This window comes from Trachypithecus francoisi, unplaced genomic scaffold (genome assembly GCF_009764315.1).
Source record: "Trachypithecus francoisi isolate TF-2019V2 unplaced genomic scaffold, Tfra_2.0 Lachesis_group12, whole genome shotgun sequence".
Lineage (NCBI taxonomy): Eukaryota > Metazoa > Chordata > Mammalia > Primates > Cercopithecidae > Trachypithecus > Trachypithecus francoisi.
Genome location: NW_022681457.1, coordinates 51845725 through 51870194, shown reverse-complemented (window position 1 = coordinate 51870194; position 24470 = coordinate 51845725). Strand labels below are relative to the sequence as shown.

General features: G+C 43.0%; 1 protein-coding gene across 13 annotated transcripts in view; it reads right to left on the bottom strand.

Annotated features, from left to right (window-relative positions):
• Positions 1–22257, bottom strand: part of LRRC8D (leucine rich repeat containing 8 VRAC subunit D) — a 119653-nt gene extending 97396 nt beyond the window's left edge. For 2 of the 13 annotated variants that reach the window (XM_033225530.1, XM_033225531.1), the window contains exon 1: positions 22000–22133. The gene's annotated coding sequence lies outside the window, so the exon portion shown is untranslated. Of the gene's footprint in view, positions 1–32; positions 1038–2147; positions 4897–16424; positions 17560–18730; positions 18785–19910; positions 20868–21104; positions 21531–21562; positions 21699–21999 lie in introns of those variants that run through there. The other 11 variants (XR_004440687.1, XM_033225524.1, XR_004440688.1 and 8 more) reach the window with 11 other exon arrangements.
• Between the last annotated feature and the right edge of the window lie 2213 nt (positions 22258–24470).

The following is a 24470-nucleotide window of genomic DNA, read 5'->3' as shown; positions in this document are numbered from 1 at the left end:
ACCCCCCACCCCTACCCCCAGAAAATAATCACCTCGGGGAAGGTGTAAAGACAAGACTGAGCCTTTGCAGGGGGGTGGGGGCTAGATTTATGCAAATTTTCAAAGTTAACAGCCACATCCCAGTATAGCCACTACAGCTCAGCAGCTGTGAGAGATTCAGGATGGGAAATTACTTGTCTTGTGCCTCGCTGGCTCAAAAGAGAAAGCGTGCACACAGCTGCCAACACTGAGCAGCCAGGAACTGCAGAACAACAGTAACAACAACAAAACTACATAGTATCCTCCCTTCCTCCTAGGATCTCTACTCAGATCAACCTTCTTTCAACCTCATCCTCACAGTCTACCAATATTTACATATACCACTTCCACATGGAGCATAATCGCATGGTGCATTCTTCCAGAAAATGATTCCGTAGTTCTCTGTGCTATGTAATCACCGTGAAGTTCCATAGTCCTGGGATTACATTCATTCATTTTGTTGAACTCTGACTTAAGTGGACTTGAGTATAGTGTTAAAAAGATTACACAGATGGCTTAAGAATCTGCTGTATGCAGTGTGCCGGCTATGGTGATTCGCATTTGTAACCTGCCTGCCCTTACATGCACAGTCTACCAGGTTACAAAGCGCTTACAGGACTATCTCTGACAAATGGCTTTTATCATCAAGTTGTTGGCATTCATGGTTCCATACTCAAAATGGAGAACAGAATACAAACAATAATTATTCTACATATAAAGCTCAGTTTTGACTGAAGCAGAAAAGAACTGATAGATATTAAGCTCCTCCTATTCAGTGCTAGACAACTTCACATTTTAAACCCCTCTTGGCCTTAATATTTTCCAACAGATCTGCAAAAGCCCTATTCCCAAGTGAGGAAACAGTCAGAGAAATTAAGTAACTGTTCCCATGTCTCTGCTAGAGAGTGGTCAAATGGAGAACTGAATACAAGTCTTTCCTGATTATAAAATCTGCACCATTTCCCCTACACTGTGAATTCCTACAATGATCATGAATTCTTTTTTTTTTTTTTCTGAGACACAGCCTCGCTCTGACGCCCATGTTGGAGTTCAGTGGCGTGATCTCAGCTCACTGCAACCTCCGCCTCTCGGGTTCAAGTGATTCTCTTGCCTCAGCCTCCCAAGAAGCTGAAACTACAGGCACACGCTACCATGCCCAGATAACTTTTTTGTACTTTTAGTACAGATGAGGTTTCACAATGTTGGCCAGGATGGTCTCGATCTCCTGACCTCATGATCTGCCCGCCTCAGCCTCCCAAAGTTCTGGGATTACAGGCGTAAACCACCATGCCTGGCCAACGATCATGAGTTCTAGGGGGAAAGTTCAGCACAGCAACCATCCTGTGATCCATCCCTTCCTCTGAATGATCCTGCCACTTACCAGCTATTGCTGTTGTGCTAGGCAGTTTCTTTAACCACCTGAACAATACATACCTTAATTTCTCGGGCAGAGGACACTGGCTTTTTCCATTATCTATTGCTGGCTATCAGTCTTTTCAGAATTACTTGGTGGCAAAAGTTCAAAAGGTTCTAGAATGGCTACTCATATGCCAAGGTACAAAGTCTGTCCAGTTCAGAACCTAACGAGCTAAAATTTGCTCCCTGCATTATTTTTTCTCTAACTGGGACTCTTTAAGAAAGTGGTAAATGCTGTTCACAAAAATACACACGGCCTCAAGTTGACATTCCCTCATTTTCTGTTCCCTTCTGCTTTAACACTTAGTTCACAATCACCTGTCAGTAGCATGCTGCTATGAGCTCCCGATGCAGGCCAAGAAACAGAACACAAATGAAAAGGTGATTAAGAGTCTTGTGCGCTCAAAAAAAAAAAAGGGGGGTGGGGGGAGTCTTGACAATACTGAGGCCTCTAAGACAATGAACTATACCTCGCCCACCCTTTTCTCTCCACCTCACAGGCTTGAATTGTAGCGCACTCAGATGACCATGGCCTTCAAGTACAAAGGCAGGGGCCGGGAAGAAGACTGCAAGGACCAGCGAGATGCATTCCTGTCCATTAGGCACTCACAGTCTAATGAGGGCTTCTTACTAAAAGACTTCTCGAGGGATCTTAGCATCCTTTTAGGGTCTAGCTCTGTCCACCTTTTTCCTTCTCTCAGTCCTTTGCTTACCGTGGTCCTGGCAACTCTTCATCTCTTTTCACAAACTTAATACTTCTTCCCAAAGAGCCACCACATATTTCCCACAAAGAAATTCAATGTGGTGAGTGGGGGTGTGAAGCAGGACATTTAGCTAGAAACTTCTCTCATTTAAAAAACCCTGTCAATTATTACCATGTTTTTAAGGATACAATCATGTTTTGAAATAACTTTTGGTATCCCTCCTTCATTTCTGTTACTCATTATCTAAAAGCCCAAAGGAAAACCTCTGAAGAAAAATATTTAAATTCTTAAGAAAAGGCAAAGGAAAACTTAAACCTGCAGAGCCTTTGTTTTTTATATTTGGGACTCATGAGATTAGACTATCTAACTTCTTAAAATCTCTCTTAGGAAAAATTCAAAGTCATTAATCTAGAAACAGTCAACAGTAGACTATTCCTATTTTGTCCAAGTACTGTACTGAGTGATAATTTAATGATATATAGGAAAGTTTGTATGGTTTAATAGCTAACAAAATACAGAAGAGCATTTGGTGGGAGACTAACAATGGTATTCACCTATGTTGCTATGTCCATGCCCAAATGTGTAATACTCTCCCCTCCAGAGCAGTGGCCAGCTGTGGGGAAGGGCAGCAACATTTCTCTTTCTTAGGCTCCCTATAAACCCAAACCCTTCTCCTTATCAAAAATATTTATTAACATTCACTCTGTAGGACTCCCAAAGTTTACAGTTTGGAGAATACAACACAGCCCCTGACATTTCCTAATCCTAACTACCATGAGGCCTGAACACCACCTCATACTTTCCCCAGGTCAGCTATTCGCCCGCTCCTTCTGTGTTTCATGGAGAAGCGTTTCTTTCTCATAGCCGCTGTTATGCTTGTGTGTGTGTGTGTGTGTGTGCATGTGTGTATATATAAATTAAAATCACAACCTCATAAAAAGAAAAAATGCACTCTCAGGTAGGCACAAATGATGCCACAAAAGATTTTGGAAAAATGTGGAAGGTTCACTTTGAAAATCTCCACTCCCTAAGTACCATAATCCCCAGATGAAGACAGCAACACTGTGAAAGCCATTTTAGAAGCTCCAAATTCAGCTTCAAGAAACAGCTTTTCTGAGGACTAATGGGTGTGGAGGAGGAGATGATAAACTCATCTCTAAAAAACAATGCTGCTTATCTTTCTTCATTTTAAAAAAGAAAGATCTTAGTTTGGTGGTTAAAAAATGTTTGGCACAAGCAGTTCTCTGTGTGAATATCAGGATTCTTGGTGATTATTACACACAGATTTTGCAAACAAGAAAATAAAAAAATGACAAGCTGTCTGGTGACTAAAGAGATGCCCTCTTTGCACTATCAGTCTTCACAGCAGTGTCCCTACCTTGTCTTTACCTCTGGGGTAGCACATGCAACAGGATTCTCTGGGAAGGAGGTCTCTGGCACTCACATTCACCTCCTGGCCTCTGCAAAACCTGAACTGTGGCTTTCAAGGAAGCCTTTCTCAGAGCCAACTGGCTGGCCTGATTGGCATTTACCCATAGAGGGTTATTAGCCATCTTTAAGAAACCAGAGTAAGTGTCATTTCACATGACAAAATGCAGCAAGGGGTTGCAAATCATCTTTAAAAAAAATATATGCCTGTAAGATAGTTTCCTGGCTTTGAGCCAGCAATAAGGAAAGCACTACTTAAAGCACCCCACAGCATGACTTAGAAGATGCAGTCACAAGGCAGAAACACAGGGCCAGGGTGGCTACAGGCCTGAGCTGGTATCTCTCTTAAGCTCAGTGCTCCAATTTCCTCAGCTTCCAAACACACGCAATGAACCCACACGCCTTGCACAAAATTACTAACATTACATAGGACAAACCCTCACAGGCCCTGCCTCAATGAATTCTCAGAACTGCCTTCGCAGGGAGATATTATTATTAACGTTTTACAGAAGCAGCAGCGGGGCTCACAGATGTTAAGCGATATTCTCAAAGCCTTAAGTAATGGAGCGAAAACTCACCTGGGTCTGTTCTTCCTTCTTTTAATTGAATAGAAATGAGTGGGTGCATTTTGGCTGTGGATATATTATTCTGCACTACGTATCTTTTGCTCAGAAAAAAATCCCACCTTAAAAACATAACTTGCAATGTTCTCTCTCAAGTGCATCATACACCGTCATCACCTCGCCAGATTTTGGTACAGTGTAAAGGATAAACGTGTAATTCTGCAATAGGCCAACTGACTTTAAGCCATAGGAATATAAGTAGATATAAATCAGGTAAAATATGCACTTGAGCTGCAGCTGGATATTATTCTACAAAATAGTAAGACAGATCCACTGACCAAACTGTGATAAACAAAATCTTAACACATTTTTCCAAGCTTCCTCTCTCATTCTTCAATTAGTATGCAAAAAATGCATGTAAAGGAGGACATGTTGGTTGATGTACTGGGATTTACTAAGCATAATACTGTGAAAGAAGGGTAAGATACCCCAAAATTCTGACTAAATGCAAATACCTGTATAAAAGACTGTTCAAAATGTTCCCAGCACAGACTGCCAGGAATGAATGGCCTTGGGTTATTTAATGACTGTTGGTTTTGATGTGTATTATGTAGACGAAGTACTGTCCTATAATTCATTCTTCTTTGCAAAGCATGTTTTGTCTGTTAATCTTCTGTGGGAGCATCTGTTTCCTTATTTGAAACATTGTTTTAATTCTCTTTGGGCAATTTTATTTATCTTATTTTTATTTTTGAGACAGAGTCTCACTCTGTTGCCCGGGCTGGAGTGCAGTGGCACAGTCTCAGCTCACTGCAGCCTTGTTTTCCAGGGCTCAACCAATCCTCCCACCTTAGCCTCCCCAGTAGCTGGGACTACAGGGGCTCGTCATATCCAGCTAATTTTTCTCTTTTTCTTTCTTTCTCTCTCTCTTTTTTTTTTTTTTTTTTTTTTTTTAAGGGACAGGGTTTCACCATGTTGCCCAGGCTGGTGTCAAACTCCTGGACTCAAATGATCCACCCACCTCGGTCTCCCAAAGTGCTGGGATTACAGGTGTGAGCCACCATGCCTGGTCTGGGTAATCTTGTTTTTTAAATAATATATTAAAAAGCCCAACAATGTAAAAGGGTTGGATCCTAGAAAGTCAAATAAACATAATGTTCATTATTAAGAAGTGCTCTTAAAAATGACTTTCAGAGTTCATAAGGAGTAAGTCACAGACATCATATCTTGAATACAATTCTCCATTATACATTATAGTGGAGTCTACACGAAGAAAAACAATTCCTGAATAATTTAAGGTTACAAAATTAGATACTTTAAATTTCACCTCCTTTCCTTTGCCTGTAGTGGAATAGCCAAGGCAAATAGCACGAAAGAGAAACGGAGTACCTGAAAACTCCAGAAATTTTATTATGAACTTTTAATAGCTTGTTCATCAACTTTTTAACTAATCATAGTTTAATAAATGCCAAGCACTTTACATGTATTAATTCAATTATTCCTGACAACAACTCTATGAGGTAGGAGTTATCATTACCTCCATATTACAGATGAGAAAACAGACATGGAGATGTTAAGTAATTTGCCCAAAGTCACACTGCTAGTAAATACTAAACCTTCAGTAGCCTGGCTGACCAGAATCTACTTTTAACCAACACATTTTCTTACCCAGAAGACCCAATTGGATTGAGTTTGCTTTCCCTAGTGTGAAAGTTCATGAGGTACAGTGCCATAAATACAGCAGAAGAAAAGAAGTGGGGAGGAGTGGGGTGAGGGGCTCAGAGACTTTCCAGTTTGTAGCAAGAATGTAACCACTGGTCATAGGGGCACCAGGCTGAAAGCTTTAGGAATTCAGGGATGCAGAGCCTGGGCCACATTGCTGAATAAATAAATATTAAGAAGAAAGGAAAGATATTTGCAGAATGAAAAAGCCAGGAGGAAGGGCTGCTTCCTCACCTTGACCAGAATCCTGGATTTCAAGGCTCCAGGATTGCCTGGCTACAGCACAACTGAATTAGCAACTGTAAGGAATGCAGTGAACCCATGTACTTTGATCTTGGTAAAGCAGTTGATACAGCGTCCTGTAAAATCAGGATCCTAAATCAACTAAAACTTATGTTGTTCCAAGAACCACACAAGTTAAGCAGGCTAGAAAGAAAAACACTGGCTACATCTACCAGTATGATGAAGAAAAGAGCCACAAGGAGTGGAATTCAATCCCTATTCAAAAGTAACTTAGAAATTACGCTGTTTTAATCAAATTTGCACATAACATTAATTTGGGAGGTGTGAAGAGGGCAAATGAGGACGAGCCAATTGACTTAGTTAAATTAGCAGAGAGGTAAAGAAAAACATGAGTTCAGTTTCATTTTTGTGTCCCCTTTAATTTGCAGGGAGTGGCTATGGATGTCCAACGGGTAGTAACCACCTCTAGACCTAAAATGCCAAGACTGAACTAAGTAAGCAATAGCAAATAGATACATGTTTAAAATGTTAAGACTTCAGGTCTGAACTTCACAGAGCATGATCCTATTATTCCATACACTATCAGTAAAGTTCCATGGGAAATAATATTCCTTTCAACAAGACTTCGCTAGGAAAACCCAAAGAAAAGCAGGGGCTCAAAGGCTGAGTTTAGGAGGTCAGATGAAAAAGTCAGTGGCGTATGTATAATCTGGCCCCACTACAAATATGCCGCACAGGCAGAAGGTCATGAGAATGGTTTGCAAACACATGGCAAGACAAAGAACAGCACAGAAGGGAGAGAGAAGCAAGCTAAAACTTGAACTAACATTATTTTTTTAAGCATAAATTATAATTTCTAATTTCTTTAATGTTGAGAAATAGCTTATTCCTTGGTGGAACTATCTGTCCTCCCAGCAAAAATGTATTTTAAATGTTAGCGGTTGATTTAGAACAAACAAATGAGAGTAAGAGAGATCTGAAACATTTGAAAAAAACAAAATGACCTATATTCAGGCTGGGCCCTAGGAAATGTAAAAGTGAACATCATTGCATGCATGCAGCTCCTGAGACTGAAGAACTGAGCACTATTAGCTCTGTAGCCAACGTGCAGGAAGAGGTTCTTGCCCAGATATGGGTTCTAAGTATATCCTAGCAGGCTTGTTTATGGGAAGAAAGCATATGTTTCTAGAAAATAAAAGGCTCTGAAAGGAAAGAGGGTCACTAAATAATTAAAACTTTCTAATATATCACCCTTACTACTCTCAATCATAATTTGTACAGTTATTTTTTAAGGTGAAGCCCTCAATATATGAGCAATGCAGGCAAGGAATACCTTTGGGTATCTGCAGAATTAATGACAATAGTAACAGCAACAGCAGCTAACACCTGAGTGTTAACTATGTGCCAGGAACTGTTCTAAGCATTTTATATAAACTATCCTTAACAACTAACCCTAGGAGGAAAATATTGTTATATCTTCATTTTATAGAAAGTTAAATAACTTTCCCATGGTCCTATGGCTGGAAAGGCAGAGTAAAAACCTAGGCAGTAGACTCTAGAGCTCATGCTCTTCAAGAAATTGTCATTGAAGATAGGTAAAGCCCACAATAAAATCCCATATATTCCTCTGCCTTCTAAAGAAACAGCAACAAAAACAGAGAAATCTAGCACAGAGGCATAAGGATTAGAGTCATCCCACACTGTAGATTTGAATAGGAAATATATGTGAAAAACTTCAGTCAAATGACAATGCTCTGAGAGATCACTGATTAATACTTACACAGGACAAAAAGCAAACCGTAGAACCTACACAGACAGATCTTCCACAAAGTTTGATGACTGGCCCCCTCCCATGGTTTAAAAAATCATCCATACAATGACAAACTCAAAATTAGCTTCAGCTTAGACCTTTCTCTAGAATGCCCCAATGCCCTCTAGAACCCTTCCCTCACCAGGCTGCCCGCAGAACCACCTGCAGGGCCCTCAAAACACACTTTCCCAGGCCCCTCCCCAGATGTGAACCACTGAAATCACAGAGGTGGAGGGGTGCTCCTGGAATCTGCACATTTAGGAAACTCCCAAGTGATTCTTAGATGCAGTCTAGTTGGCGAAAGCCCGCTGCAGACACTCTACTTCTTCCTCCATGCTACCACCAGAATTGCTGAAGGCAGAGATCAAGGCAAAATTATTTCCCTTCTCAAGAACCTTCAATAGAATAACCTTTATTCAAAGGCAACCAAGTGAAGTCTAAATTCCTCAGCAGGACACTCTAGGCCCCTCTGTAATCTGTCTCAAACTACGTATCCAGCTGCTTTCCTCCTCCATCCCTCAGTCCATCCCAGCAGCATTCCCCAAACACATTCTGTACTTCTACATCTCCATGCTTTGCTGCTCCAATGTTCCCTCAGTTCTCCCATCAATTCTCTACCTGTCACCATCTTTGTCATCCTTCAAGGCCCTACTCAAGGTATTTTTTCCTTGTGAGACCACCCTGATCTTTCAGTCTCCTGAGCAAATGTCCAAAAAATTTAGCTCTCACAAGAATTACAACATATACTGTAAACTGTGCTGAATTATACTAAACTGTTTACATGCAGGTCTTCTCCTCAAAGCAGGGGCATATCTTACTCATCTTTCATACTGTGGATGAGAAAGAGACCTAGGTCAAAGTTTAGCTCTCCCTGCTAGTTACTAGCACTGTAATCTTGAGTGGGTTATTTAAACACACTGAGCCTCAGTTTTATAATCTTTGAAATGGAACACCAATGACACCAACCTTCGTGGCTGATATAAAACATGAAAAGTGGCCCACTGTGGACCACCTGAAATGCACTAACATGATAGCTGTTGTTAATATTTAGTGTTAACTTTTGTTTCCCATCCCACTAGAGTGCATTGCAGACAACGTAAATGCTCAAAAAGCATTTGCTTTTACTCAGAAAAAGCATTTACTTTTACTCAGAAAAAGCATTTGCTTTCAAAGCAATGATAAATGTTAAGTGATTTCTTAAAGTCCTTTCTCCTGACCCAATTTTGTTCTGTTATAAAGAAAATTTCATATTTCTATTCCTATTCTATTTGTACTCTCTTTTCTTTCCTTCAAAAATTAATGTTCAAAATTCTAATGAACAAGCCCTGTCAGTGTCCCTCCTACTCTAGCTTGGCTGTTTGCTTTGAACTACAGTAACTGCCTGCAGCCACAGTGTCGCTGCCCAGAGAATTGCCTGTTTCACCCTTACAACAAATAGCACTTTGTAGGCAAACTGGAAGAGAGCCCAAAGTAGGAGGGGGGAAAACCAAGGAAAAGGAATTTGGGCCAAAAACTGAGTTGACACCCACATATCATTCACACTAGAATACAGGTAAGGAGAGAACAGGAAAGAAAAGGGGTTCAGATCAACACAAACCTTCCCCAACCACCTACCTCACCACCCACCCATGGAAAATGCATTCCAAGACTCACAAAGGACTTGCTGGTCAGCTCACTGCAAGACACACATGGCTATTGTTGTGAATAAAATACTGTCATATATAATAGCCTCTTATCCTCACCAAACCAATCCTATTGGATTGTCCCCTCCCCCATTTACAGGAGATGAAACCCAAGGTCACACAAGTCCACAGAAGAGAGTGCTGGGACTAGAACTCAAGTCTTTTAAGCTCCAAATCCTAGGTCCTTCCCACTGCCTCTATATAGGTTGGAAAAAGCAATTTAAAAAGTGCTCTTAGAGGCTCACCAAATCCACCAGTTGTAAAGGTAAAGGTAAAACAAGATGGGTTTTGTGCTGTTAAAAACAATTCTGGTGCCAAGGATGCGGGTTGTCACAGCAACAAGGCTCCAACTACAGCCTTTGTAATGATCAGTCCAGCATTTTAGTATGGTGTTCCAGGAAGATCCTTTAGTCAGGTTTCTGTTCCTAGATGAAAACTGTCTCCATGATTTCATTTGTTCATTTGGTTTGGGGAGGCAGGATCAGGGAAGGAATATAATTTTCTTTCTTTTTTCAACCAAACTCTGATGCTGACTTTAAGACTGAGGTAATGTGGAAGGCAAAAGACGTTTCTAAAGCAAATTTGTGTTCGTCATTGTTGTAAGGGAGTTCAAGGGGCAACGAAGCAGTCCTAAAAAGCACAGATCCTGAAGCCACGGCAGCTTGGGTTCACATCACAGTTCTGCTACTTCCTGTAATGACCTTGGCTGCTCATGGTGATTGGGAGTAGTAGCCAGAGTAGAGAACCCAGCCTTGGTTTCCTCCGCTACAAAACGGGGCTGTTGTCAGAAGCAAATGAGCTAATATATGTAAAGTGCTGCAAACAGTGCCTGGCACATGGTGAAGTGTTTCCCAGTCTTATTTCCAAATTAGTCACTAGGACTGGATTCTTTTTTAAGTGCATTTTATAAGAAGGTTAAAGAAGACTTCTTATACAACTTGTTAATGCATAATGCCCCAAATGAGCACAAAGATTATTTACAAGTTTCACTTCCTGATAGGATCTTCCAGGATTTCCATCTGTAGAGTAGAGTCCCTAGAAGGCCGAGCAGTGGAATCTGAAGAATTTTTCTTTTTCCCAACAACAGTGCAAGAAAACCTAAACCCATTCTCTCAGTATTACAAATGGTTTCCATAAGGGGGGGAAAAAATCCATAAAGATCCTTACTGCATTAAAGTAACAAATAGGAGGGGACATTTTAAAATGCATTTATTCTAAAAAGCAACCAAACTATCAGAAATTTAAAGTTATACCAGTCTAGAAAGACACAGCTCAGATCATACGGGGATGACAGTCCTAGGACTGGAATAAAACCTGCAGATGGATCAAAAGATGTTCCCCCCACCGCCAACCACCAGAAAATGCTGAAATTCCAGGAACAAAGTACTATATACTTGGGATGATTAAGAGCAAAATGCTTTTAAAAATCCTCTCAGACCAGGATTCTGCTAGTAGCAGAAATCTATTCAAATATTACTCTCTTCTCTTTCCAAGAGGCTGTATGTACAACAAATTACACAAACGATGTTGGATTTTCCCCAGAAAAGCAAATAAAACTAAAGACAGGAGCACTATTGGGGTCACAGTAAAGGTCTGAGGTCCTGTCCTGCACCAGGATACCCAGATGGTAGAGAGGGGCTAAAACCCAGTGGACAATGTCCTCCCAGCAGTGTGCCCTGACAGGGCAGACGCAGCCCGCTGACACTGCTTCACACAAAGGGACCCTGGAGTCTGGCCCTTCAAAAGCAAAACAAGCTGGTGTTCCAAACCATCTTTTTCCTAGGGACTGCTGTGCATACCCCCACAAAGTCATAGTTGGGGTGGGGGAAAAAAGTGATGCTGTGTACTCTAACATAGCCATCTTTCCACAATGCAAACATTTTCCAGCTTTCTTGGTTTACTTTTTGCTATCAGCTGTTCTCTGGACCCCTCTTCTTTATCTCACTCCCTAGTCTTCCTTCTGACATAAACTCTTTCCCTTCCTTTTCATTCCAATTCCCCTTTTGGAGAAGCCACAGTATACATCAACATGATACACTAGGAATTGCAAAATAATAGCACTCTTTGCACCATGCCAATATAGATTCTGCACTATTTCTAAATATTGACATTTTTTTCTTTCTTTCTCTTTCTTCCCCATTTGCCCCAAATCAATTTTAATATATGAACAAATCTTCCCGTATCTCCTGGGGTAGATGATCTCTTTACTCTACCCTTCCTTCTCTCTCTGTGTGTTCCCACCTGTCCTCTCCCCCTTTATATGCATAATCTACCTATTTCTCCCTAAACCTATTCCTCCTCAGGCCAGAAAAACTGTTCAAATGCAATCACCCCAGATGTAATACGCCACATTTAAAGGTCAGAAATTTTCATTAAAAGTACAAGGCTTGGGGTTTGCTTTGCTCTGCTTTGTGTTTGGGGTTGGGGGAGAAAAGGATGAAATCAAGTTTCGCTTTATGTCCATTTAAATTAATGTTTAAAAGTGTATTGTGGGTCAGGTGTGGTGACTCATGCCTGTAATCCCAGCACTTTGGGAGGCCGAGGCAGGCAGATCACACGAGGTCAGGAGTTCAAGACCAGCCTGGCCAACACGGCGAAACCCCCTCTCTCCCAAAAATACAAAAATTAGCTGGGCATGGTGGTGCACACCTGTAATCCCAGCTACTCAGGAGGTTGAGGTAGGAGAATCACTTGAACCCGAGAGGCAGAGGTTGTAGTGAGCCAAGATCACAGCACTGCACTCCAGCCTGGGCTACAGAGTGAGACTCCATCTCAAAAAAAAAAAAAACCTGTATTGTGCTTTTTATTCAAACCCTATGCTTCCATTTATCTGGCCATGAAAGGGCTATCTCTAAGGGCCTAAAGAGGCTGTCTCCAGCTCACAAAGCTATTTTGTTTGGTTTATAGGAAGTTCTAAAATGTTGAATTAGCCAACCTTTAAAATCAGATTTCACACAATAATCCAGATTTCTGGCTTACAGTGAAAAATCAGAAAATCTGGCAATACCAGCCCACACGCGGCAACAATGCACTTCTGATGGGCCTCCCACTCCTGATGACCCCACCTGGAGGGCGAGTGCCTGCTGCCATAAATCATCTCTGAGGCATACTATTTGCTCAAGACCCTCAGGCTACTGCTAGTATCCAACTCTGATTAGCACAGAAATTACAGATCTAACTTCTGCTTGGTACAGAACTTAGCAGGTATAAATAAGTTGTAAGGAAAATAATTTAGAACAGGTGAAAGATAAACTATTTTGGAATAGAAAAATATCTTAAGAGAGCTAAGTTGAAGAACAAGTGCATCTCTCCTCTCTCTCTCTGAGTGTGTGTTCGTAGGAAGGGGGTGTTTTGTGCAAGATATATAAAACTGCAGCCCACTTCCCACTTTGTACTTTATTACTGGCTAAATGTTAAGATAAATAATACAATTGTTAAAGTAAAACTTGAACAGAATAAATTCGCTCCAGTAAAGAGACTATACTTGAGTATAATGAAGCATAATTTTATTGCATTTAAAAAATAAAGGTACAAATGAAACAGCCTATGAATATGATGTAGATATATGGATATTTATTTATTCATTTACTCTGAGGATATAGTTTTTTTATTGAATATATTTATGGCATTTATTCAGCAAACATTTGTTATAGCAGTTTTTTCAGCTAAGACATAACACCTTAGCAAATATTAGGTATATCTTTACATGATATGTTTATGCACAGTAGTTATTGTGGGTGAGATTTAACTAGGAAGAGGGTGCTTAAGATGTACTTTACAAGCGGCATTCTATCATCAATATGGGTGACAAAAGAGAACAGGGCTAGAGAAAACACCAGAACAATTAAGTGATTTAAAGTTACCCTCTCAATTCCAGGATAAAATTTCATTCAAGTACTTTTATCAATAGGCTGATACTTCTAAGACCAACTTGGGATGACAAGAGCATTGGCCTGGAAGCCTAAATGCTGGGAATGCCACTACAGCTCTACTCTTCAAACATGCAGCACGAACCAGACGGAGTTATCTGGTACCTTTGCACCTCAAAACCTGATTCTCTTTTTCTTGTAACAGAAATATTACAAGGTATCATAGGTGTTATAAAATAAATACAAAGAAATGTGCAGAAATGAGAAAGGGAAGAGTAGATAAGAGAACAGGTATATACTGAGGCCAGGCGCAGTGGCTCACGCCTGTGATCCCAGCACTTTGGAAGGCCGAGGCGGATGGATCATGAGGTCAGGAGATCGAGACCATCCTGCCTAACGGTGAAACCCCATCTCTACTAAAAATACAAAAAAAAAAAACAATTAGCTGGGTGTGGTGGCGGGCGCCTGTAGTCCCAGTTACTTGGGAGGTTGAGACAGGAGAATGGCGTGAACCCGGCAGGCGGAGCTCGCAGTGAGCTGAGATCGCGCCACTGCACTCTAGCCTGGGCAACAGAGTGAGACTCCATCTCAAAAAAAAAAAAAAGAGAGAATAGGTATATAGTACAAAATATTTAAAGGTCTGGTTTAAAATATAAAAGTCTAGTATAAAATGAGTCTGGTTTCAAATTCCATCTCTGCCACTTCTATGTGACGTTGTTGTAAATTACATAACCTCTCCAGCCTTATGACCTCATTTGTACAGTGGGAATAAGTCTACCTTTCACTCAGAATTGTTTTGAGGATATATGAGAATGCATGTAAATTCCAGGGCATAGGTTTGGACAACCAATAAGTGCCTGTTATTATTAATAACTTTAAGTGTTCTATACATTGTCCAAGTACATCTTAACCAGATAAGTTAAATATTAAAACAAAAAAGTAGCCATATCTGAGAATACACTGATTTTAAAAGCCTGTTCAGTAGAGTGCCACTGCAAGCATCAGGGGGACCATTTTTCCAAAAATTTTAATTTTCTAATATTTCTTAAAATTTGGTTGTAAGCAATCAGTGAAGAGAATTTTGACTGATGGCATTTTATACCCGGTCTGAAGAGTTCTGTCCTGTCTCTATAGCGCAAGAGATTTTGAGACACACCTTTCTGGCGGCCAATGACCATCAAAGAAAAAGGTGTCTTCTTGTACATCCTTTCTTCTCCTTGTTCTGTAGAACTCATTGCAGTGCTGGCTATCTGTTGATGCTAAGATGTAGCAATGGGATTTATGTGTTGCTGGGGAAGTGAAGCTTTCTCTGGCATTATTCCTAACTATTACCGGCAAGCATAACAGGAAAGAAAAAAATGTTCAAAAAAAAAAATGCTTGTAATGGAACCTAACACCGTATTTATGAGCGTTCCCCAATAGCAGGTGTCAAGGGGTAGATACAGACCTCTTGAAAACCTCAGAGCAGTGGTAGTTCCCAGACTTTTGATTTCACGGGCCAGTAAAATGTCAAAAGAAAGACTATCATAAAATTGCCAGCTTAAAACTGGACCTAGAAATGACACCAAAAAACCATCACCAGTCTTTCATAACATGAAAAAACAAGCCAGCCCTCCAGTAGGAAGGACAACCCAAGATTAAACAAAACAAAAACAAAACAAAACAAAAAAACAGACTCTTGTAATTGAATAAACTTAGCACTAAAGTTGAAACAGAAAAGCTTGTTGCATTGTCTTTACTCTTCTCATTTTTTCATGGGCTGGTAAAACTGTCATCAGGGACCCACTCTGGAAATGACTGCTCAAGGATGAACTGGGAGTTGGTCCCATCACCCATCCAGCCCAGGGTGCACTATCTCATAGAGGAACCAAGGGCCATGGCGGACTATGTGCTGTTGGGGTCACTACACCTTCCAAGAAGACTGACGTATCCTTAAAGCTTCTCTTTTGTCTTAATAACCAATGATGGGCTCGCTGGCCACAAATGTTTCAAACCCATTTGAAGGTGTCTTCAGTCAGCACCCAGCCTTCATGCACAACTACTAAGACGGTGGTTCTGAGCCGAGGTGCACATGAGAATTACTTGGAGGCAGGGTGGGCTCTTTTCAAAACTAAACTCCATATCCAGAGATTCTGATTCAATAGGCATGGGGAAGGGTCTGAACATATGTATTTAAAAAATACTCCCCAGACTGATTCTGATGCCAGCCAGGGTTGAGAAAAACCATATTTCTTGGCATTCATCCTGAATTTACATCTTGTAAAGCTTTAAGGTATAACTCTTCATTCATTCCTCTGGGTGACAAATACTAATAGAGGGTCTGCCATGTGCAAGGCACTAGAAAATCACTAGGGAACAAGAGAGATAAATCCCTGCCCACACCACACTGACAGAGTGCTGGAGCATGAAGACAAGGAGGCAACTAAAATAGCACACTCGGACTTATTAGAATAAAGTGAACTACCAAGGCTGCCTATGGCCCTATCCTTGTGGCTTCACAGGCCTCCATGCCATCTCCTCTCAGATGACTCTTTCCAGGTGCTAGAAATCCTAATATTTCTATCAGAGAAACAGATGAGCAAGGACCCTGTCCTCATGAAGCTTACATTCTAACAGCAATGTCCAAATATTCCAGGTATCATTACAATGGTCATTCCAGCTCGAGTGTCTTTCTGAAGGTTAGGTGCCCATGACTTTGGGGAAAAAACACAGTGTGAAAACTCAATTAAGACTGTATTTTCCGTTTTGGTTTTTTTTTCCAAAACCTTTTTTTTTTATTTTTTGAGACAGAGTCTCACTCTGTCGCCCAGGCTGGAGTGCAATGGCATGATCTCAGCTCACTGAAAACTCCGCCGACCGAGTTCAAGTGATTCTCCTGCCTCAACCTCCAGAGTAGCTGGGATTACAGGCACCACCACCACAACCGGTTAATTTTTTAATTTTTAGTAGAGATGGGGTTTCACCATGTTGGCCAGGCTGGTCACAAATTCCTGACCTTAGGTGATCCGCCCACCTCAGCCTCCCAAACTGATGGGATTACAGGAGTGAGCCACCATGCCCAGCCCCAGAATCTTTTTGATGAAGCCTAGCATTTCATGGTTTTTGTTTTTCTGCAACAGCAAGTCAGGACAACAACATGAAGGTATTTTCAAAGCCCTTCCCTGAGTTTATCCAACAAAACACCATTCTATGAAAATTCTATAATTTCCCCCTTAATACCCAACCACCTATTAGCCAACAAGAAACTCACCTGCAAATCTTCTGATGACTAATACATCCTAGTGTGATTTCCCTGGAGCAAATCCCCAGTGGTTAGACCTTTCATAATCCAGAAAAGCTGTCATCTGCAAACTTAGAAATTCCACCGTGTGCTCCTTCTTTTAGATCAATTATATAAATAAGACCCAAGGGACCCCACTGTTTACACACCTCTAAGCAGAGGAGAAATCCTGATCCTTAGCCTTTATTGTTGGTCTTTAAGGCAGACAGATTCTAATGCCTACTCTGTCACTATATGTGTAAACTTAAGCTAATCACATCACCTCCCTGTGCCTGGATATGCTCAACTATAAAATTTAAGGGTTAATCCCTTCCAGCTATAATAGTCTTTCTATTCAAAATGACACAACTGCATCCTTAATTCTAAGACTTCAACTTCGACACAGCCTTCGAAAATATAAAAGGACAGCAATACTTTTCCCCTCAAAAAAAACCTCAAATATTCAGAAGCCATCTTTTCTTTTCATTGGATTATCCTTCATCTCCAGAGGAGATAAAGAGGTTTCCCATATGGACTGGTAGAGAAGGGAAACCAAGTAGACTGCACCATCTGGACAGCCAACACACTAACAGAGGATTGGGGCACAATGGATGTTCATCACAAAGAGGTCACACACATTGGCCATGAGATTTGAAATCTTCCTCTAGCTCTCCTTCAACACTGTGAAATAGCTACCACCCAAATCAAGTAATTTATTAAATCTAGTTCATTGGATAGAGCTAGAGTATTTGGAGAACTTGGCACTAAGTTACCCGGGATTTCTTGCCTGCCAGCTTCAGAAGACATCTGGGAATGGTAATTTCCTAATGTCTTTGCAGTGAAGACTGTAAGATCAAGTATGAACTTACATCAATGACAAGTTAAAGCCAAGCTCTGAGAAAAAGGTTTGTTTCTAAACCTCATTCCTCTCTCCTTCCCTAAATATAATTCTATCACTAAACATTTGAGGCATATTAGCAAAAAAGAAAACAAAGCTTAGCCTGAGTGGGAACCAAGTCCATAGTTGATTTTTGCCAGTTATCCTACCTTCTCACAATTTTCAAAAGCAACTCTAACCCCACAAGCTTCAGATTTGCACAAAACATTAGAAACTCTCTTCCAGATACATAAACAGAACTACAAAGACCCAGAGGAAGGAATTCAGATTTCAGAAGCTTGCAACAGACTCGAACAATTTCAAAATGGTACCACAGGTGCAAACATTTCAAGAGCTAAATGCCATGTGGCCTGGCATTTATTTCTCAAAAGCCCCCAAAATAAGGGCTAATTAGCCCTAGAACTCACCTCCATCACTCAGTGATCCCAGCTCTCACACAAGACCAACAGTGCCCCCAAACTACTGAGTTTTACATAGTACTAACTGACTACCATTTTCAACAAAGTCATCCTCCATTCCTTTCTGATATAATTAGAAGACATAAATTCAAAAATGTCAAAGGCTAGAAGATTGGATCAAAATAAATAGGATAACATTGAGAAGGAACAACAACAAAAACTTCTCCAAAAAAAATCTGCCGAAGAAATACAGGATGCAACAGCTTACAGAGCAAATATCTGGGGGTTTTGACTATCCAAAACATGATTATCTAATAAAGAAGTTGGTGCTCAGCACTGCCTAAGAAAATCAAAGGCAGTTGTAAGCTTAAGGTGCAGTAAGTAGACATTTATGCCTAGGTCTCAGCAGACAGCCGTCGTACTGTACTCTCTGTTGGCCAGATCACATCTCAATTACATATTCAATTCCTGATTCTCCATGTGAGATGCTGATAAACTGAGAAGATACCGAGAAACCACATTCCAATAAATGACTGTGAAAAGAATTGGGACTAGCTGGCATTAGGAAAACCAACTGGGGGTAAGGGGACATCATATTCTCTTGGTGCATTCAAAGGGAGTAGGCAGCTCCAAAAGAATAAAATCATTGGAAAAAAAAATTCAAGGAGACAGCCTTCAGCTCAAGTAATAATACAACAAACAGTCCAAAGGTGTAATAACCTGTCTTCAGGAGAAGAAGTCCACAGTTCCTGGGGTTATTTAAACAAAGGTTACCTAGAAAGGGAAAGAATTTATTAAAATCAATAAATTGGACAGGGCCCCTCTAAAATGCCAATTCTGATTCTATGATTCTCAACTTACTCCACTATCATACTGTGTTCATCTGCTATGATCTCCCTCCAAACTGCCCCTTTCTTTCAATAAGGATTTGCCCAGACCCTACTCACACCAGACCTGATCACAGAAGTCTCCCACATCAGCTCCCTAAGCTCAATGTTATTATTCCTCCCATGTCAAGAACCACCTCCCTTCAAGACCTATTCTGAGATGTAAGGGCAGGCACTATCGCCATTTTGGACAGGATCATTCTTTGTTTAGGAGGAAGGGGGTTGATGTCCTGTGCACAGTAGGATGCTTATGTAGCATCCCTGTCCTCTAGCCACTAGATGACAGCAGCACCTGCCGCCTAGCTATGATAACCATAAATGTCTCCAACATTCCTCAAGGTCTGCTGAGAAGCAAAACTGCCTACTTTTGAGAGCCACTGGTCTTGAGGCAAATGATTAACACCACTGACTTGTGGTTAAGTTTTTCACTAACTAGGTTCCCTCTACCCTCCTTTATTAGTCATATATTCTGTTCCACCTCCCTGACCACTGTCAAAAGTCAATTCAGATTTCCACTCCTCCCTCAACATACTTCATACACTTTCATCTGGTTCCACACACCCTGGATTCTTAGACAACTATAACTATCTGCTTCTGCTGGCATCCTCATGTGTGCCTGTCTTATCTGCTCTCTGTGATTACTACGAGAATCCTCTCCTGCCTTGTTAAGATCCCACAGCACCCACTCCAGTTCTCTGCTTCCTGCTGGCACTCAACAAATATTAACTGGTGTTTCTTAGAATGTCAAACACCAGCTGCAATTAAAAATAACTGAAATCCTTTACAAGCTACCACTTCAACAACATAATAATCATGATTACAAAGTTTTGACAAACTTTTGACTTTAATAGCTATTTTGTCTGCAGTACTGAGAAAGGAATCAAGTCTAATTTCCAAACTATAGCTACCAAAACAATTTAACTATTTGGACATGACAAACACATCAGAATTTTCTAAAATTATTTTTTAAAAACTCTGCATAATATAAAAATTAAGGGAAAAGGGGGCCTAGTTTTTTTCTTTTTTCTCCATTAAACTTTAGCGATTTTGAGAAAAAAAGGGGCCAAGTTTTTACCACGTTTTTTAAATGCTGGAAAACACAGCAGGGAGAAAACAATATGAATATGGCTCAATACTTTAACTGTTGCATCATATGCTACTCCACATGGTAATGGAAGGCTGGGTCATCTAAGGACAGTTTCCTCTCCAACCTTCTAATCTGTTAGGTTTTAATCAACACGCACACACACACCCTAAATAAAAACGAGACAAATCTAATACAAAGTGTTCAAATATGTAAATAAACTGTGCCAATTCAAGATTGTGGAATTTTTCCCTGGCTCCATAGATTACCTAATCATTTTATGGGGGGCTCCATAAGTAACCTACAGAGATCAAACACCCCAAATTAACTTTCGTGACCCCTGTTTTAAACACCTAATTTTCATCTCAGATTCTTCCCCATCTTGCACTTGGATCTTAACAGGGATTTAGTTAGTTGGTGTCAAGACAGGTGAAGCAAGAACCCCAACTCTGACCTAGCTGACAGTAGGTGTTTGGTCACTATTTTTGGACTGTAAAAATAAATGCTGCCTGAACACCCCATTTACGGGATGTGGTGCAGGGTTCTTCCCACAGGTAAGAAGCAGAGGTCCCAGATGCTTTGGCGAGGAAGGTCTGAATCACTCTCATTCTTGGCACTGGGAGGGGCCCCTTGGTTGTTTATAAGGTAGACAGCCCTCACCATTACTGCAAACGGGAATTCCCTGCCTGTCCAGACTCTTCCAAAGTCCAGTACAAACCACGTAATAGGTGCTCAATAAACGCTGCCTGAACGGAGTTTTACTACCAAAGCTGCCAAGGAAAGTTTCCAGAAGTCAGCTCTTCAGTCCTATCTCTCTTCCAAAATATGTCCTCATAGTTTTCTTTGTCCAACAAAAAATATTTTTCAAGATCCAAGAGCAGGAAATCTGCGAGGCAACGAGGAGCCAAATATAAGCCCAAGTGGCTCCAGCTGGGCCCCACATTCCGCTAGGACTCCCCCGTACCTATTCCCCATCTCTCCGACTACATCCTGAGTGCGCCCTCCCTCTCACCTTGGCTGTTTCTTTCCCACAACCCTACCTCTACACTTTCGGCCACACTCACCCCAACTGCGTGCTCCTGGGACCTCAGAGCCCACGTCTCCCTCTCCAGCAAGGACCTACCTCTCTTCCCCTCGACCTGCAGCAGTTCTTCTTCACTGCAGCTGGCTTTTTAAGAAATCAAAAAATCTCAATTTATCTGCAAGGGATACTCCCTAGTAAAGGGCGACGGAAAGGAGAAGGCCCCTATAAACCCTCTAGTAACCGGAGGTGCTGGTCCTCCTGGCAACCACCCCCAATTCTCCTCCTTTCCAAGCCCCTGGACAGGATTTGAGCAGAAGTCCCGCTCCCAAGAGCCCACGCCTCCAAACAAGCTAGAAGCGGATTATACCGGTACCCAACCCGGAGATGGCCCGCGGCCGGCTGGGTGCACCTGCGGGCCCCCACCTCCCTCCCACAGGCGCGGGGGGCGGGGCGCCGGCCTTCACCTCCCTCCCCCGCCCGCTGGGCTCCAAGCGCAGCCCACCCGGCACAGGAAGGAAGCGAAGGGGAGGCGATTCTGGAGAAGTTAAAGAGCTCACCTTATAGACACCGGGGCAGCAAGGCCAGACACCAAACACCCACCTCCGGGAGGAACCAGCGGAGCCGAAACCACCTCTCCCCGCCTTTCGGATTGGGCGGAGGGAGGCAAGAGAAGGGAACGCGCGCGAGGGGTCCAGGAGCCAGGCAGCCGCACTCCCCTCCCGCAGGGCTAGCAGCCCGGGGCCGAAGCGACCGACGCTCAGACTGCAGAAAGCGGAACAATCTCCCAGGCCCTGGGGGCAGCAAACGGGAGCCCACTCCGCTCGCTACCACCTCCTCGCGACCCTCGGACGTCCCCGAATGAGTTCCCGGCCGCAACCTCAGCTCGGGCCGCGGCGCCTGCGCCAGGGTTGCGCGCTTCGGCTCGGCGCGGCTCCACCTGCGCGTCGCCTTCCCTCGCAGCCCCCAGCCCCTCCCGGGAGAGGTGCGCACCAACCTTGGGGGGCAGCTCGGCCGCCGAGCCACGGCTTATGCTGAGGCCGGAGGTGGCGGCATCACCCGCGGCGGGCGGCGGCTGCACCGGGACGCGCCGGGGCGGCGAAGGCGCGCTGCGCCCTGTACCCTGCTCCCGCGACCCCGCCCGCGGTTGCCACCTCGAAGCGCGGCGGAGGACCCGGGGCACCACGGGCGGCGGCAGCGGCAGCAGCGGCGACGGGAGCAGCAGCACATGACTCTGTAACGAAGGGAATTAGACAAAGCGTAACATGGACTCCGGGCCAGTGCAGGCGCTGCAGCTCTGGGACCAACCGCAGCCAGCGAGCGCCGCGACTGGCCCGGCCGCAGCCAATGGGGCGGGCCCGGGCCTCCATGTGATTGTGAGCACTTTCTCCGGTCGCCCTGCAGCGCCTGACCGGACCGGGTCTGTGTGGCGAGGGAGGTGGCCCAGGGTTGGAGACTGGCAGCGAGCGACTGCCAGATGCCAAGCAGGTGCTTGGGAGGGGAAGAACGGCAGCCTACATCACCATCGCCGTAATGCTTTGTCAAGCGCCCACCTGGGCAGGGTTCGGTGCCGGGCAGGCGCAGCTGCCAATCAACTGCGAGGCAAGCTCAGGAACCTTCACCCGTCCTGGGCGAAGGAGTCGATCCAGTCGACTAAAACTCTGCTATTAAGACTTGGCGCTGGGGTTGGGGAGGGTTGAATTACACTACAAAGTCACTTAAGCGCCTTCCAACTCTAAGGAGAAAGTATTTATCTGAGCTTTGGGGCACACACAACTACTTGGCATGGATAGTTTCTCAGCTTCCTGTGTTCCGTCTGCTATTCAAGCTGTATTGGAAAGTCAGCTCTTGTTTTTATCTGAGTCCGCCCCTTTCATCCTATTCTTTTCGTCAAAAATATCTTACATCTGAAAAAGGCAGATGAAAGATTGTTCTATGCTAAGAGAGTTTTGCAGCCCGATAGTGTCACCCTTTGTTGTTGTTGTTGTAGGATCAAGGTTCATTTGCAGTCTTTTTTGTGGGTGAGCGGAGGCAGGGGCCAAGAAATAAATTAAGGCGAGATATTTGGAATTACTTGCTTGTAACAAAATATGTGGTTCAACCCAGTGCTTTAGTACCTTCTTTTATCTGAATCCATGTGTTTCTGTAAACCATGGGAAGTCTAATCTGTCTTCTACCAGTATCTCTCCATGTCAGCAAATGTTCCATCAACGTTTACCCAGCATCTAAGTATTCTTAATAAGCATGCTGCACAAATGTTACAGGTACTCAGGAAGGCGTCGGTTCAGAGATAGTGAGACATCAAAGAGAATGATTGTCTAGGGTTTCAGAAAAGGATTCAGAGAGGTGACAGAATTGACCCTTGGATGGTGAGCACTTGGCCATCAGGCATTGGACATGAAGAAGAGCAGCCCAAACAGGAACATGAACAGAGAGGTCCAGAATACACTCAAGGGACGGTCCGAGACTCGTTACAAGATGACACCAGATTCTGAGCCCTCGGCCCTTTTGCTCTCACTTTCCTTCCCCATCCCTCCTTGCCAGCAGCCACTCCTGTTCCACACACTGCCAGGAAGGAGGTGTGTGGGCAGGGAGTGTGTGTAAGTGATCTAATCAGTGTCAGGTTTGCTGATCTAAGAGATGAGAGGTCTTTTAAAACTTAACAACTAGTGGTGTGATATTTTGATTGAAAACAGCCCACTTTTATAATGAATTTGGAATGTGTTGCTGTTTGTAAAAAATAAAAATAAAAAAATTATAGGCCCGGCGCGGTGGTTCACGCCTGCAATCCTGGTACTTTGGGAGGCCGAGGCGGTAGGATCACGAGGTCAGGAGTTCGAGACCAGCCTGACCAACGTGGTGAAAACCCGTGTCTACTAAAAATACAAAAATTAGCTGGGCGTGGTGGCGCAGGCCTGTAATCCCAGCTACTCAGGAGGCTGAGACAGGAGAATTGCTTGAACCCGGGAGGTGGAGGTTGCAGTGAGCTGACATGGTGCCACTGCACTCCAGTCTGGGCAACAGAGTGAGACTCCGTCTCAAAAAAAAACAAAAAAACAAAAAAACAAAAAAACAAAAAAAACCCAGTCTTCTGTACTTTGTTCTTTTGATCTTTCCTGGGTTTTAAATTGTGATTCTAAGGCCGGGCTCGGTGGCTCAAGCCTGTAATCCTAGCACTTTGGGAGGCCGAGACGGGCGGATCACAAGGTCAGGAGATCGAGACCACCCTGGCTAATACGGTGAAACCCCGTCTCTACTAAAGAATACAAAAAACTAGCCGGGCGACGAGGCGGGCGCCTGTAGTCCCAGCTACTTGGGAGGCGGAGGCAGGAGAATGGCGTAAGCCTGGGAGGCGGAGCTTGCAGTGAGCTGAGATCCGGCCACCGCACTCCAGCCTGGGTGACAGAGCCAGACTCCGTCTCAATAAATAAATAAATAAATAAATAAATTGTGATTCTAGATTTGAAA